The sequence below is a fragment of the Bubalus bubalis genome, chromosome 11 (genome assembly GCF_019923935.1).
Source record: "Bubalus bubalis isolate 160015118507 breed Murrah chromosome 11, NDDB_SH_1, whole genome shotgun sequence".
Taxonomy (NCBI): Eukaryota; Metazoa; Chordata; class Mammalia; order Artiodactyla; family Bovidae; genus Bubalus; species Bubalus bubalis.
This window is the reverse complement of record NC_059167.1, coordinates 97,212,473-97,224,534: the sequence shown is the minus strand read 5'-3', so window position 1 is coordinate 97,224,534 and position 12,062 is coordinate 97,212,473. Positions and strand designations below refer to the sequence as shown.

At 51.2% G+C, this 12,062-nt stretch overlaps 1 protein-coding gene across 7 annotated transcripts in view; it reads right to left on the bottom strand.

Annotated features, from left to right (window-relative positions):
• Positions 1-9,390, bottom strand: part of HRH2 (histamine receptor H2) — a 55,060-nt gene extending 45,670 nt beyond the window's left edge. For 4 of the 7 annotated variants that reach the window (XM_044925484.1, XM_006047244.3, XR_006543088.1 and 1 more), the window contains exon 1: positions 9,036-9,389. The gene's annotated coding sequence lies outside the window, so the exon portion shown is untranslated. Of the gene's footprint in view, positions 1-9,035 lie in introns of all 7 variants that reach the window. The other 3 variants (XR_006543092.1, XR_006543091.1, XR_006543090.1) reach the window with 1 other exon arrangement.
• Positions 9,391-12,062: the final 2,672 nt, after the last annotated feature.

Here is a 12,062-nt window from a genome sequence, read left to right as displayed (position 1 = left end):
ATATATTCTCCTTATATCAAAGGTGAGAATACACCATATATATGTAAACATGTGTTTATATATTATGCTTCCCAGGTGGTGATAGCAGTAAAGAACCCACCAGCCAACGCAAGAGATGGAAGAAACATGGATTCAACCCCTGGGTCGGGAAGATCCCCTGGAGGAGGGCATGACAACCCACTCCAGTATTCTTGCCTGGAGAATTCCATGGACAGAAGAGCCTGGCAGGCTACAGTCTATAGTGTCACAAAGAGTCAGACACGACTGAGGTGACTTAGTATGCATGCATGTGTTTATATATGAAGTGTATATGTTTTTGCATGAAGAAAATCTGAAAAGATATATTGCAACAAAATAAAATTGACCCCCTCTTTTGGGCAAGGTAGATGGAGCCTTTGTATATTATATCATGTACCTTCGTATGGGCTTCCCTGGTGTCTTAGCTGGTAAAGAATCTGCCTGCAATGCAGGAGATCTGGGTTCAATCCCTGGGTTGGGAAGATCCCTTGGGGGAGAGTATGGCAACCCATTCCAGTATTCTTCCCTGGAGAATCCCCACGGACAGAGGAGCCTGGCGGGCTGCAGTCCATGGGGTTGCAAAGAGTTAGACACGACTGAGTGACTAAGCACACACACACCTTTGTATGTTGTACTTCTGAGCCATATCAGTGTTTTATTTAATGAAAAAGTGAGAAGAAAAAGTCTTAGCTATCTAATAAACCTTTAGCAAAAGGCGGTATTTCCCCAAATAGGGGCAGGGTACTGCTTAAACAAAGGAATCTGTACTGGGAATGACTCAGGGGTGAATCAAGTCAGCTGGGGTCTTGCTGGAATGAGTCCACCAGCATGTGCTGTGACTGACAGGCCCTGTGGATTGCAGGGCTTTCCAAAAAGCCAAATCACATCCCAGACCCACCCTCTTTCCGCCAGCCCTACTTTTACCATGGAGCCTCCCCTGACAATGATACTCCCAGGACCTGTCAGGGAATGCAGGGCAAGGGAAAGGTACTAGGGCAGAGAAAACTAGGAGGCTGGTCAGACCTCCTAGGTCCGAGGGTCTCCTGACCCAGGCAGGCTGTGTATGAACAGTCTACATCCTCTGGGACTGTGGGGTATGCAAGCATGGTGACTCAAAGAGCAGATCGGGACTTGGGCCAGAGGGAAGGACACTGTGGTTAGTAAGGGCCCAGTGCCACGGAATCACCACAGTCTTCAGGAGAAATGGGAAATATGATGTTTAAGTGAGTGAGTGAGAGTCGCTCAGTTGTGTCCAACTCTCTGTGACCCCATAGACTGTAGAGTCCATGCAATTCTCTAGGCCAGAATACTGGAATGGGTAGCCTTTCCCTTCTCCAGGGGGTCTTCCCAACCCAGGGATCAAACCCAGGTCTCCCCCATTGCAGGTGGAATCTTGACCAACTGAGCTACCAGGGAAGCCCATAAATGAGTACTTCTGGCTTTAAAATAAAACATCTAGGGGACTTCCCTGGTGGGTCAATGCTAAGACTCCGTGCTCCTAAGGCAAGGGTGTGTGCATGCTAAGTCGTTTCAGCGTCCAACTCTTTGCAGCCCCATGGACTGTAGCCCACCAGGCTCCTCTGTCCATGGGGATCTTCAGGTGAGAATAATGGAGTGGGTTGCCATGCCCTCCTCCAGGGAATCTTCCCCACCCTGGGGTTGAACCTGTGTCTCTTATATCTCCTGCATTGGCAAACGGGTTCTTTACCACTAAATGCAGGGGGGCTGGGTTCAGTCCTTGCCCAGGGAACTAGACCCTGCAGTCCTAGAAGTAAAGATTGAAGATCCCGTGCACTGCAACTAAGATCTGGAGTAGCCAAATGAATAAATAAATATTTAAAAAGAAAGAAAGGAAGGAAGGAAGATCTGAAAATATATACAGTCTTTGAAAAAAATAAATAGAAGACCCAAACTTTTCAATGAAATCTCATTTTAAAATAATGGCTTAAAAAAAAAAAATCTTACAGTTTCCTGAGAAAGTCCTCCACCAGCAGGCGTCTAGGACCTTGGCACATTCCTGGTGCTCTCAGAGAGCAAGGTCAGCCCCCAGGATCTGGTTGCTTTTCTAACCACCCTCCCGCCTTTCATACAGCTTTGCAAATTCTGCCCTAGACCAAATCCATCGGTCAGTTGTTCAGGGTTGCGGGGGCTGGGGAGTGTGGTACGGAGTCCCAGAAGAGGGGTGATTGAGTCTAGCAATGGGCTTTCTCTGGGGTAGTGAGTGCTCTACGTCTGGAAGGGACGGGCAGAGGTGCCATAGCTGGGACTCCTACAGCCTTCAGAGGCCAGAGTGTCTGCCCCTTCTGCCCTCCCCAGCCTGTTTCCCCTCCCCTCTTACCACAGCCTGTGCTTCGACCACCCAGAAGGCTTCACCCTTCTTTTCACTCTCGACAGTCTCACAGCTCTGTGCCTTTGCACAACCCAACCCCTCGGTCTGGACACCCTCTACCTCTGCCTCTGTGGTCGTGTCTCAGCCACCAGGAAAACGCCACCCTCACGGGCCAGCTCGCACAGCTCCCATGCCTCCCCATCACAGCAGCCTGGGAGGCTGGCCTTGGCATTTCCCGTGTCGTTCATTATTTAGACTCCCCGATCTCCTTCGGGGGCTTCTGTCTGCCAAACGGCTTTAGGCTCTGCCCCTTCCCTCCAGTGGCAGTGCTCCAGCCTTCATCTCTGCTCATCTGGAAAGAGCGAGGGCATCCAGACGGGGTGCCTGGTCTCCCCTTCGCTCCCCAGCACCATGGCCTCTGTGCTGTTTGGGGAAAGGGCACTTTTCAAAAGTGCAACCTGATGGCCTCTGTCCTCAGCCTCCGATCTCTTCCTGGCTCCTGCAGCCTCCAGGGCTAAGTCCACACTCTTCTGCTTGGCACTGCAGGCTTTCCATGATCAGGATCTCGGCACATCGAATCCTCTGTTACCTCCTTCCACTGTCCCCGGAGCCTCAGGCAAAACCTAATTGCTCTGAATGCCCTGAGCACACCTGGAGGCTTTGCAGCCATGTCTCCACACCTCTTTCTATGCCTTTAATACCCAGACACTCTGCCTACCTGCTGCACTCCCGTTCACCCCCACACCCAGCTCTGCGAATCCTCCCGCTTCCCCGCCAGGGCAGTGGGTATTCCAGTCTCTGAGGTCTACTTGCAACTTCAGGGCTGCTTTTGTCCTGCTGTTGGCTACAAGCCTGCCTCCCCCACGACACCTGAGTCTTTGGGCAGGGGTGGCACTCATCTGCCTCTATGTCTTTGGGGCGGCACCCAGGACTAGGCACAAGCAGACCACCAGGAAGTGTTTGTTAAGTGACTGAGTGAGGGGGCCGGATAGCTCTAATGCTCAGAGAGGGTTTGGAGGTTAGAAGATTACTCTCCTGGGGAAAGTGGGTGACTCTAGAGCTGAAAGTGGCCAAGGTAGAGACCTGGGCAGAGCTGTTGACAATTCTTCCTACTGTTCCTGGCTGCCACATGCTCCTGGAGACTGTCCCCACGGGGCTGGTGATAATCAGCCACGGTGCCTGCTACGATCCGTGACCAACTTGGCTCTAGCCACCTTTCTCTCACTGCCATGGCGCCAGGCCGGCGCCTTCTGGCAGAGCTACCACAGAGAAGCTGGCATCAATGAAGGGCAGAGTTAGAAAGGCCCTATGAGGTCAGCCAGCTCATATACCTGTGTCTGTTTTCAGATGGGGCAGCCGGGACCCAGAGAGGGGCAGCCACTTGCCCGGAGTCACACAGGAGGCCAGTTCTTCTGGATTTTATAAGATATTAAAAGGATACTCAAAAGAAACTTTGAGAGGGGATAGAAAAAGCCTGGGGCGGGGGCTGTCAGGGAAGGCCCTTGAGACCAAGAGAACAGGGAAGCTCTTTCTGAGGCTGACCCCAGACCTGCTCCCCATGCAAAGGAGGATGGGGTGGCAGTGGGGGATAGGGGAAACCCCCTTCAAAGGACTTGCACAGTGACGAGCTTGCTGCTTTGAGGTCGGCTTGGCCATAGCAGAGTGAGGGCAGATGCACTCAAAGATGGGCACAAGGCCCTGTCGTGCAGGCCTGGTACTGCGCTGTGGGGTTTGTCATTCGGTCTAAGCAAGGGAAGCATGCAACCAACTTTTAAAGCTGATCTGAAAAGACAGTGCTGCAAACAAGATACACAAATGGCCAAGAAGCACCCCCAAAAAGCTGTTCAAATTCATTAGCCATCAGGGGAATGCAAATCAAACCCACAATGATATCACTTCACACCCACTAGCATGGCTAGGATCCAAAAGTCAGATCATAAGCACCGGTAAGGATGGGAAGAAACTGGAAACCTCAAACAGGGCTGGTGGGAAGGTAAGATGGTGCCACTGCTTCAGAAAACATTCTGGCGCTTCTTCAAAGGGTTAAACCTAGTGTTATCATACGACCCGATAATTCTACTTCTAGGTATATACCTCAGAGAAATGAAAATTTATGTCCTGACAGAACCTGTACACAGCTCTTCAGAGCAGTGTTACTCATAATAGCCAAAAAGGTAGAAAAGACCCAATTACCCATCAACCATCAACTGATGAATGGATAAACAAAATTTGGTCTATCCATGCAATGGAATATTATCTGGGCCATGAAAAGCGGTGAAGTACCGACACACGCTACAGTAGAGATGGGCCTTGAGGACCCTACGCTAATCGAAATACGCCAGACCCAAAAGGTCAGATGTTGCATGATTCCACTGACACAAAATCTCCAGAATAAGCACAACCACAGAGACATGAAGCAGATCAGTGATTTGTGGGGGTGGGGGATAGGGAGTCACAGCCAATGTGTACAAAGTTTCTCTTTGGGGTGATGAAAAGGCTCTGGAATCAGATAGCAGTCATGGTTGTACAGCTCTGTGAATATACTCAAAGCAACTGGCTTGTATATTTGAATGTTATGACAGATGAATTATATCTCTATAAAGCTTTCATGTTTTTTTTTTTTTTAAAAGACCACTCTGGCTGGTGGTGGGGGCAGAGTGGCAGCAGGGAGGCCAGGAGTGCCATCACGGGCTCCAAGGTGGCAGTTGCTAAATATCCATGGACGCCCTGCATGGGCCAACCCTGTTCAGGAAGGCCCTTCTCTTCTGTTCCAGGGTTTCTCAACTCCGCACCGCTGACATTTTGGACAGGTAAATTCTCTGTTGTGGGGGCCGTCCTGTGCGTTGTGGGATGTTTGGCAGCATCCTCGCCCTCTACCCACTAGATGCCAGTACACCTCCTCAACCCCAGCTGATAATAAAACTATCTCCATATGTTGATAAATGTCCCTGGGCCACCAAACTGCCCAGTTGAGAACCACTGTTCTAGCCTGTCTTGCTCACCTGATGGGGTCTTGCTTATCCTTCCAGAACCATTTCAGATACCATGTTGTCTGAAAGCCTCCATTCTTCCTCCTCTGAGGCCCCATGGTCCCTAAAACAATTCTCCACACCCACCAGGAAAGCCCCGTGGATACAGTTTACATACCACTCTCCCCACGTCTGAGTGGGGTTGACACCTTATGTGCCTTTGGGTCCATAGCACAAGGCCTGGCACTTCAGAGGTCACTGCTAAGCCATTTCTTTTCTTTTAAAAAGGAACTTGATTTAATTTTGGGGGACATGCCCCACAGCTTGTAGGATCTTCGTTCTCCGAAGAGGGACTGACCCTGGGCCCCCACAGTGAAAGGCTGAGTCGTAACCACCGAACCGCCAGGGAATTTCTTGAGTCATTTCTTCCCCTGGAAAGTGCAGAGGAGCACTTCCTCCCCCAGGGTTTCAGTGATAAGTACTAAGATGCCAACTGATGGCATCTGTTGACCCTTCCTGACTGCAGCTAGGAGTGCAGACTCTGAGTTTGGGTGACCTGGGTTTGGACCCTGTGTGACTGGGGAAGTGGCTGAAGGTGTCTTGAAGGTGTCTCACTCTTGGTGTCTTCTCTGAAAAATGGGGCTCTCGCTAGCACCTGCCTCGCAGCCTTACCACGAGCACACAGTAAAAACGTAACTAATGCCAGATGTTGGCGGTATTAAAAATTTAGTATTCCTTCTTCCTTCTAAGATGTCTGCCAGGCCTCAACACAGAGGTGTCTCTATTGCCGACAGGCCCCCATACCCCAGCCGTGTCCTGGGTGCTGGCCAGGAAGAGGTGGGAGTGGGTGGGGTAGATGGTCCTTAAAAGTCAGACAATTCTCTGTCCACTAATTATTATAGTATATGTTCCCTGCATAAAATCTGGAAAGTTCATAAATTATAAAGGGGGAATAAATCTCCCACGGGCAAACACTGTTAATGCCATTTGACTTACATCCTTCCAGTCTTTTTTCTAAGTACTTGCCACCAATTTGTGATGCCACATATTACACATATGCATGTCCCCATCCATGAAAGGGAAATCGCACAGTCGTGCCCGACTCTTCGCGACCCCATGGACTGCAGCCTACCAGGCTCCTCTGTCCATGGGATTTTCCAGGCAAGAGTACTGGAGTGGGGTGCCATTGCCTTCTCTGTCCCATCCATGAAGAGCTGTCCATTTCTCATAGAGGACAGGCTGGTGATTGCCCAGAGGAAGCGGCTGAGGTGGGGAGCAGTGGGAGGATGGGATTAGCAGGTGTAAGCTGTTAGATATAGAATGGGTAAATAAGGTCCTACTGCACACCACAGGGAACTGTATTCAGGAGCCTATGATAAACCATGATGGAAAAGAATATTTGAAAAAAGAATGTCTCTCTCTCTAAAATGTATATGTATATATATATATATATATATATACGTATAACTGAATTACTTTGCTATAACAGCAGAAATTAATACTATGTTGTAAATCAACTATAATTTCAAGTGTTTTTATACTGTGGTAAAATACAGATAACATAAAATTTGTCATAAAAAAACTGTCCATTTTTATTAGCCACCTGACTGTTCCACAGTTTCCTCAGTTGATTTCCTACTTTCAAACATTCAGGTCCTCTCTGTTGATGAATCTCTTTCCAGCTGAGCCTTGGCTTATATTCCCATCATCTTGTTTGGATGTCCTCCTCTTCTCTTAGAACATTTTTGGCAAAGGAACCTCTCCAGCCTGCTGCAACACCCATTTTCCCAGAGCAGGGTGTCCATTTTCCCATCATCATAGACATTCTCCAGAAGCTGAGCTAAATCCTTGAGATTGCGACCCAATCCTGTTTCTGCTTCTCTGGGGCCCTGGCGGGGATGGACCACAGCTGGATTTGTTTTCCCCTCAGACAGCCCAGCCTGGACAGTCAGTTCCATTAGTCATCATGAGAGGATGCAGAAGGAAGATTGCTCTTGCGACCTGGAGAGGCAGCCGAGGTTGAGGTGAACTGGGATGAGGTGGCAGGAGAAGGAAAAGAAGTTGGCGGGATAGAGTGAGTCAGCCTGCTGTCTGCTTCCCATGTGGAGTTGGGTCGTGACCTTCCTTCCTTCCAGACTCCTGGAGAAATCGCCTGGCAAAGGCACCCCCCAACACACACCACAGCCAGAGTTCAGACTTGCTTTCTCCAGCGATTATGTAGCACCTCTTCCTAACACATGTGTCACAAGAAACCAGGCAACGAGCACGCAACTAACCAGGTGCCAGGAACGCCATCCACCACCAGATTTGGGGCGCAGTTTGGTGCTCTGAGAAGCACTCTACAGTCAGACAGGACTGGGGCCAGCCCCAGGGCAGGCACTTCCCACCAGTGTGACGCTGTGGAAATCACAGACGCTGTGAACCTTGGTTTTCTGTAAACTGGGGTTTAATGGCACTGGCTTCCCGATTATTGCAATGACTATAGCCGATACCATATACATGACTCACTGAGTTCCCAGGCCTAGCAGGTGCAAAAAAAATGTTCTTTTTTTATTCTATTCAATTCTCCTCATAACTCAGGGTCAGAGGTGTCAATAAATATCATTTACTAATTGCCTTGCATAACCTCCAACAACAGGAATCTCACGAACAGGAGGAATTCATGACTTTCTATTACAAATAAGGAAACTGAGGCTCTGAGAGCTTCCCTCAGGAGTCTTTACTGGATATAAGCTGTCATCTCAAAGGCTGCACGTTTAAAATAACCACCAGGATGTATCTGGGTTGGGGAGGGGTCTCCTGACACCCCCCCCTCCTCATTCCCTGGGCACTGCTTCATGCCCAGTTGGACCACTAACCAGCTCTGGCAAAGGAGACCAGGACGGATCTGGCACATACAAATGAGTTTTCAGGAGGCAACCAGAGCCAGGACTCTGGGCTCCCGAGTTAGGATATGACAGCTGCCACTGGGGAATACCACGACCTGCAGGTACCTGCCTGCCCCACCTTCTTATCCTTGAGTCTGGCCCTATTCATGGGGGAAGAAGCTGAGGTTCCCATGCTCAAGGTCAGCTGCATGCCTTAGGCGGCAGAACTGCGTTTCCAAGCCTCCAAGCCGAGGCCACCTGCCCGGCTCCATCCTGGAGGCTCGCTGTCCAGAAGCTCCCGGTTCCGGGTCCTCGCTCCCGGGCATCGGGGTGACAGTCCAGGAGGGCGAAGGCTCCCTAAGGAGCTGGGAGCCTCCTCCCTGCCCACCCCCTGCCCTCTACCGGCTTTCCTTAAGCAGAAAGTCGTGCCTTGCGCCCACAGACAGCGCTCTGAGAAAACGCCAGCGCCCAGACATAGGGACAAAACACGGGCTGTTTCTGCGAAAGTGGGTTTTCCAAATCCATCCCCACGGGGGCAGCGGGGACTTCCGCGCGATCCCGCGCCCAGAGCACCACCGCAGACCCACCGGGGCTGCATCCCGCGCTTGCCACATTCCCAGGGCTCCACCCCCGCGAGTCACAAAAGGAAACTGAGTCTCGCCGGCAAAGGGACTGGTTCAAGGTCAGGTACAGCCCGCACGCGGACGGGCCGGGGCTCGAACCTGGGGTCAGGGTCAAGCTGGCGACGGGGAGCCGGGGGCAGCCGTCAGGGGCGCCCCTCCTCTCCTCCAGGGCCTGCCCGGGGACCCCGCCCCGCGCCCAGGCCCGGCGGGGCGACGGCGGCCGCGTTACCTGGAGCTGCTGCCGCCGAGGTGGCTCCGCTCGGGCTCGCCTCCGTCCTGCGCCCGCGCCGGCTGCGCTCCGGGCAGGGATGGAGCGGGCGGCGCTCCCCGCCCGCCCGCGCCCTGCGCCCTGCGCCTCGCACCCACTTCCTCGTCTCCGCCCCCAACTCGCTGCTCCTGGCTCCCGCTCTCTCCTTCCCTTCCTTCCCTCTCCAAGCCTCCTTCTCTCCCTCTCTGTCGTCTCTTTCCTCCACGGCGCACGCACACACTCACGTCCTCTCCTCCTTGGCTTTCCTGCCTCTCCCACACTCTCCCACGCTGTCTTTTGCTTTCTCCTGGACCTTCTTTCCTTCTCTCTGCCTCTGACACTTTCCCTTTTGTCTTTTTTTTGGTCACGCTCCCCCGTCTTTCCCTCACTTTCCCCCCTCCCTCCCGCCCGCTCCCCCCACTGCCTGGCCTGGGACCCAGATTCCAGCTGTGCCTTCCCTGGCTAAGAGGAAGGGGACTCCTGACTGTGGTCCAGCGCTGGTTTCTGCCCCCAGCTGGAGAGCCTGCCCTGGGAGGGCTAGACCCATGGGATCAGGTGGCACCCGCTACCCTTGGGTGTCCAGCTCTCAGCCACCCTGGAATCAAGCTAGAAGAGAGAGGAAGAACTAGTTTCAGGGGGAAAGTCTGGACAATTCTGGGATCTGGACTGGAAACAAAGAACGCCTGAGGCTTAAGGGCACAGAAAAATCTGTTAAGGGGTTATTAATTAAAAGAAATATCAGTGGAGTTTCAGAAATCCCCAGAGTGGACTTGTTCTAGTTGAAGGGAGAGATGGAGAGAGAGAAAAGGTAGGAAGGAGAGTCTTGGGAAAAAGGGCTCTTTGAGTAGGGAAAATTACACCCGCCTTTCAGATGAAAACATAGAGGCCCAATGGGAAAAAGCCTCTATTACAGATCCAAGTATCAAGGCTGCTATGCTAACCCAGCAGACCTTGGTAGAGTGGAGCCTGGGTGGGCAGGGTGGTGAGGGTTGTGCCAGGCCTGGTTTGCTAACCCAGTGTAAGCGAGGCAGGCAGTCAGAGGGGCTGCCCCATCTGATACGTGGAGGGGAGTTTCTGCAGAAGCTTGACAAAGCAGGGGGAAAGGGAGCTGGTTCTGCTGAGTCTAAGTTTCAGGTATGTGCTGCTGCTGACTGACACACCACCCCAAGTCATTCTGTCGCTGTGGACCCCCACCCCCCACCCCCGCCCCAAGGCTATATGTGTGCTGAGATGCAGAGACTAAGGTTATAGTTCCCTGGAGCTTAGAGGTCACAGCTTCTGGGGGAGGCTGTTGTAGATGGTGTATCCAAGTCACCAGTGTCTTGGAATGACAGAAAAAGCCACCAAGCTGGTCTCACAGACTTTACTCCTGCTCACCAACAATTCACAAAGTAATGTATGTGTGTGTGTGTGTGTGTGTGTTGAGTCTCTTCAGTCATGTGTGACTCGTTTGCAACTCTGGACCATAGCCCGCCAGGCTCCTCTGCCCATGGGGTTCTCCAGACAGGAATACTGGGGTGGGTTGCCATGTCCTCCTCCAGGGGATCTTCCCAACCCAGGGGTTGAACCCACATCTCTTATGGTTCCTGCACTGGCAGGCAGGTTCTTTACCACAGGCGCCTCCTGCGAAGCCTCACAAAGCAATATAGGTTATCTCAAACAAGTATAAATTAGATCATGCCTTTCTACTTCCCTGAAGAAAACTCTTACAGGGCTTTGTGTTGCAGTTAGAATAAAATCAAGGCTCCTTATTGCCATCCACATGATCTGGCCATGACCCACCTCTCTGAGCGCATGTCTCACCATTCTCTGCCTCTCTCTCTCTATTCCTCATCCATAGCACCTTTCTCCTTGTGCTCACAACAACCCAGCTGGATCACACCACAGACCATTTGAACTGGCTGTTCTCTCTACTTCCCCTACATCATTTTGCAGCTGCCCCAAAGTCAGTGAGACCACAAAGCCTGATCATCCTACTTACAACAGTCACTTCCTTGCTACCAGTTTTTTCTATCACCCCTTTCTTATTGTAATGAAAACATTTATCACTATGTCAAATTATTTTGTTTATTCATTTGTTTATGTGCTTATTGCCTGCTCTAGCGTGCCAGAATGTAACCAGTGAAGGAGTTGGAAACTTGTTTGTATAATTCCCTGTGTCTCCCCAGAGCCTGGAACAATAACAAATGCTTTAAAAGTATAGGTTGAATGAGTGAATGAAGAGATGCTATAATGAAGAGGTTTAGAAAATGGAAAAGTTGGTTGACCCTGCCAAAGAAAATGAAAATTGTCTATAGAGAGGCATGCTTTTTAAGGCAGATCTTAAAAGGAAAACAACACTTCACAAGGTGGAGAACCGCAGAAGGGCCACAGAGGCGGAGGAAACAGCTCGGTGAGCTGCACAAGCCGTCAAACAGCCTGGAGCATTCAGGCTGGCAGGAATCAAAATGTGGGGACGCTTAAGAGGATGCCCGTGGGATCCTAGACTCGATCCTGTGAGCCATGGAGGCAGGTTTTCACACTGGGTGACTCCCAGAGAAGAGACGGTTCCAACGACCTTTGTCTCTGCTCTGTGGGCAGAGGAAGCAGATGGGGCAACAGCACTTGGGCCAACAGTAGAATGAAAATGAGACAGATTTTGGCTCTGTTGAAGGATTATTATTTTTTTTCAAAGGACTCGAGGAAAATGGGCTCCACGTGGGTGAGATTATTGTCCATTCACATTCAGTGTCCCTCCCAGGAGAGGAGGAACTGTCTGTGACCTGACTGGCCACTGATGCAACCGTGGACGTGATTTGTGTCACTTCTACGCAGAGGCTCTGGGCCAGTGAGTCCTTGTCGATTCCCTTTTCTGTCTGTCATGAGACTGTCTGTTCGGGAGATATGCCATGGAGAGGTTGCTCCCTTACTTTGAGTCCCAGAGTGAGGTCTCAGAAGCCCAGCCAGCCACGTGGTGGACACATAATGTCATTGAGAGACAAATGTGATTTAGGCCATTTAGATTTCTGG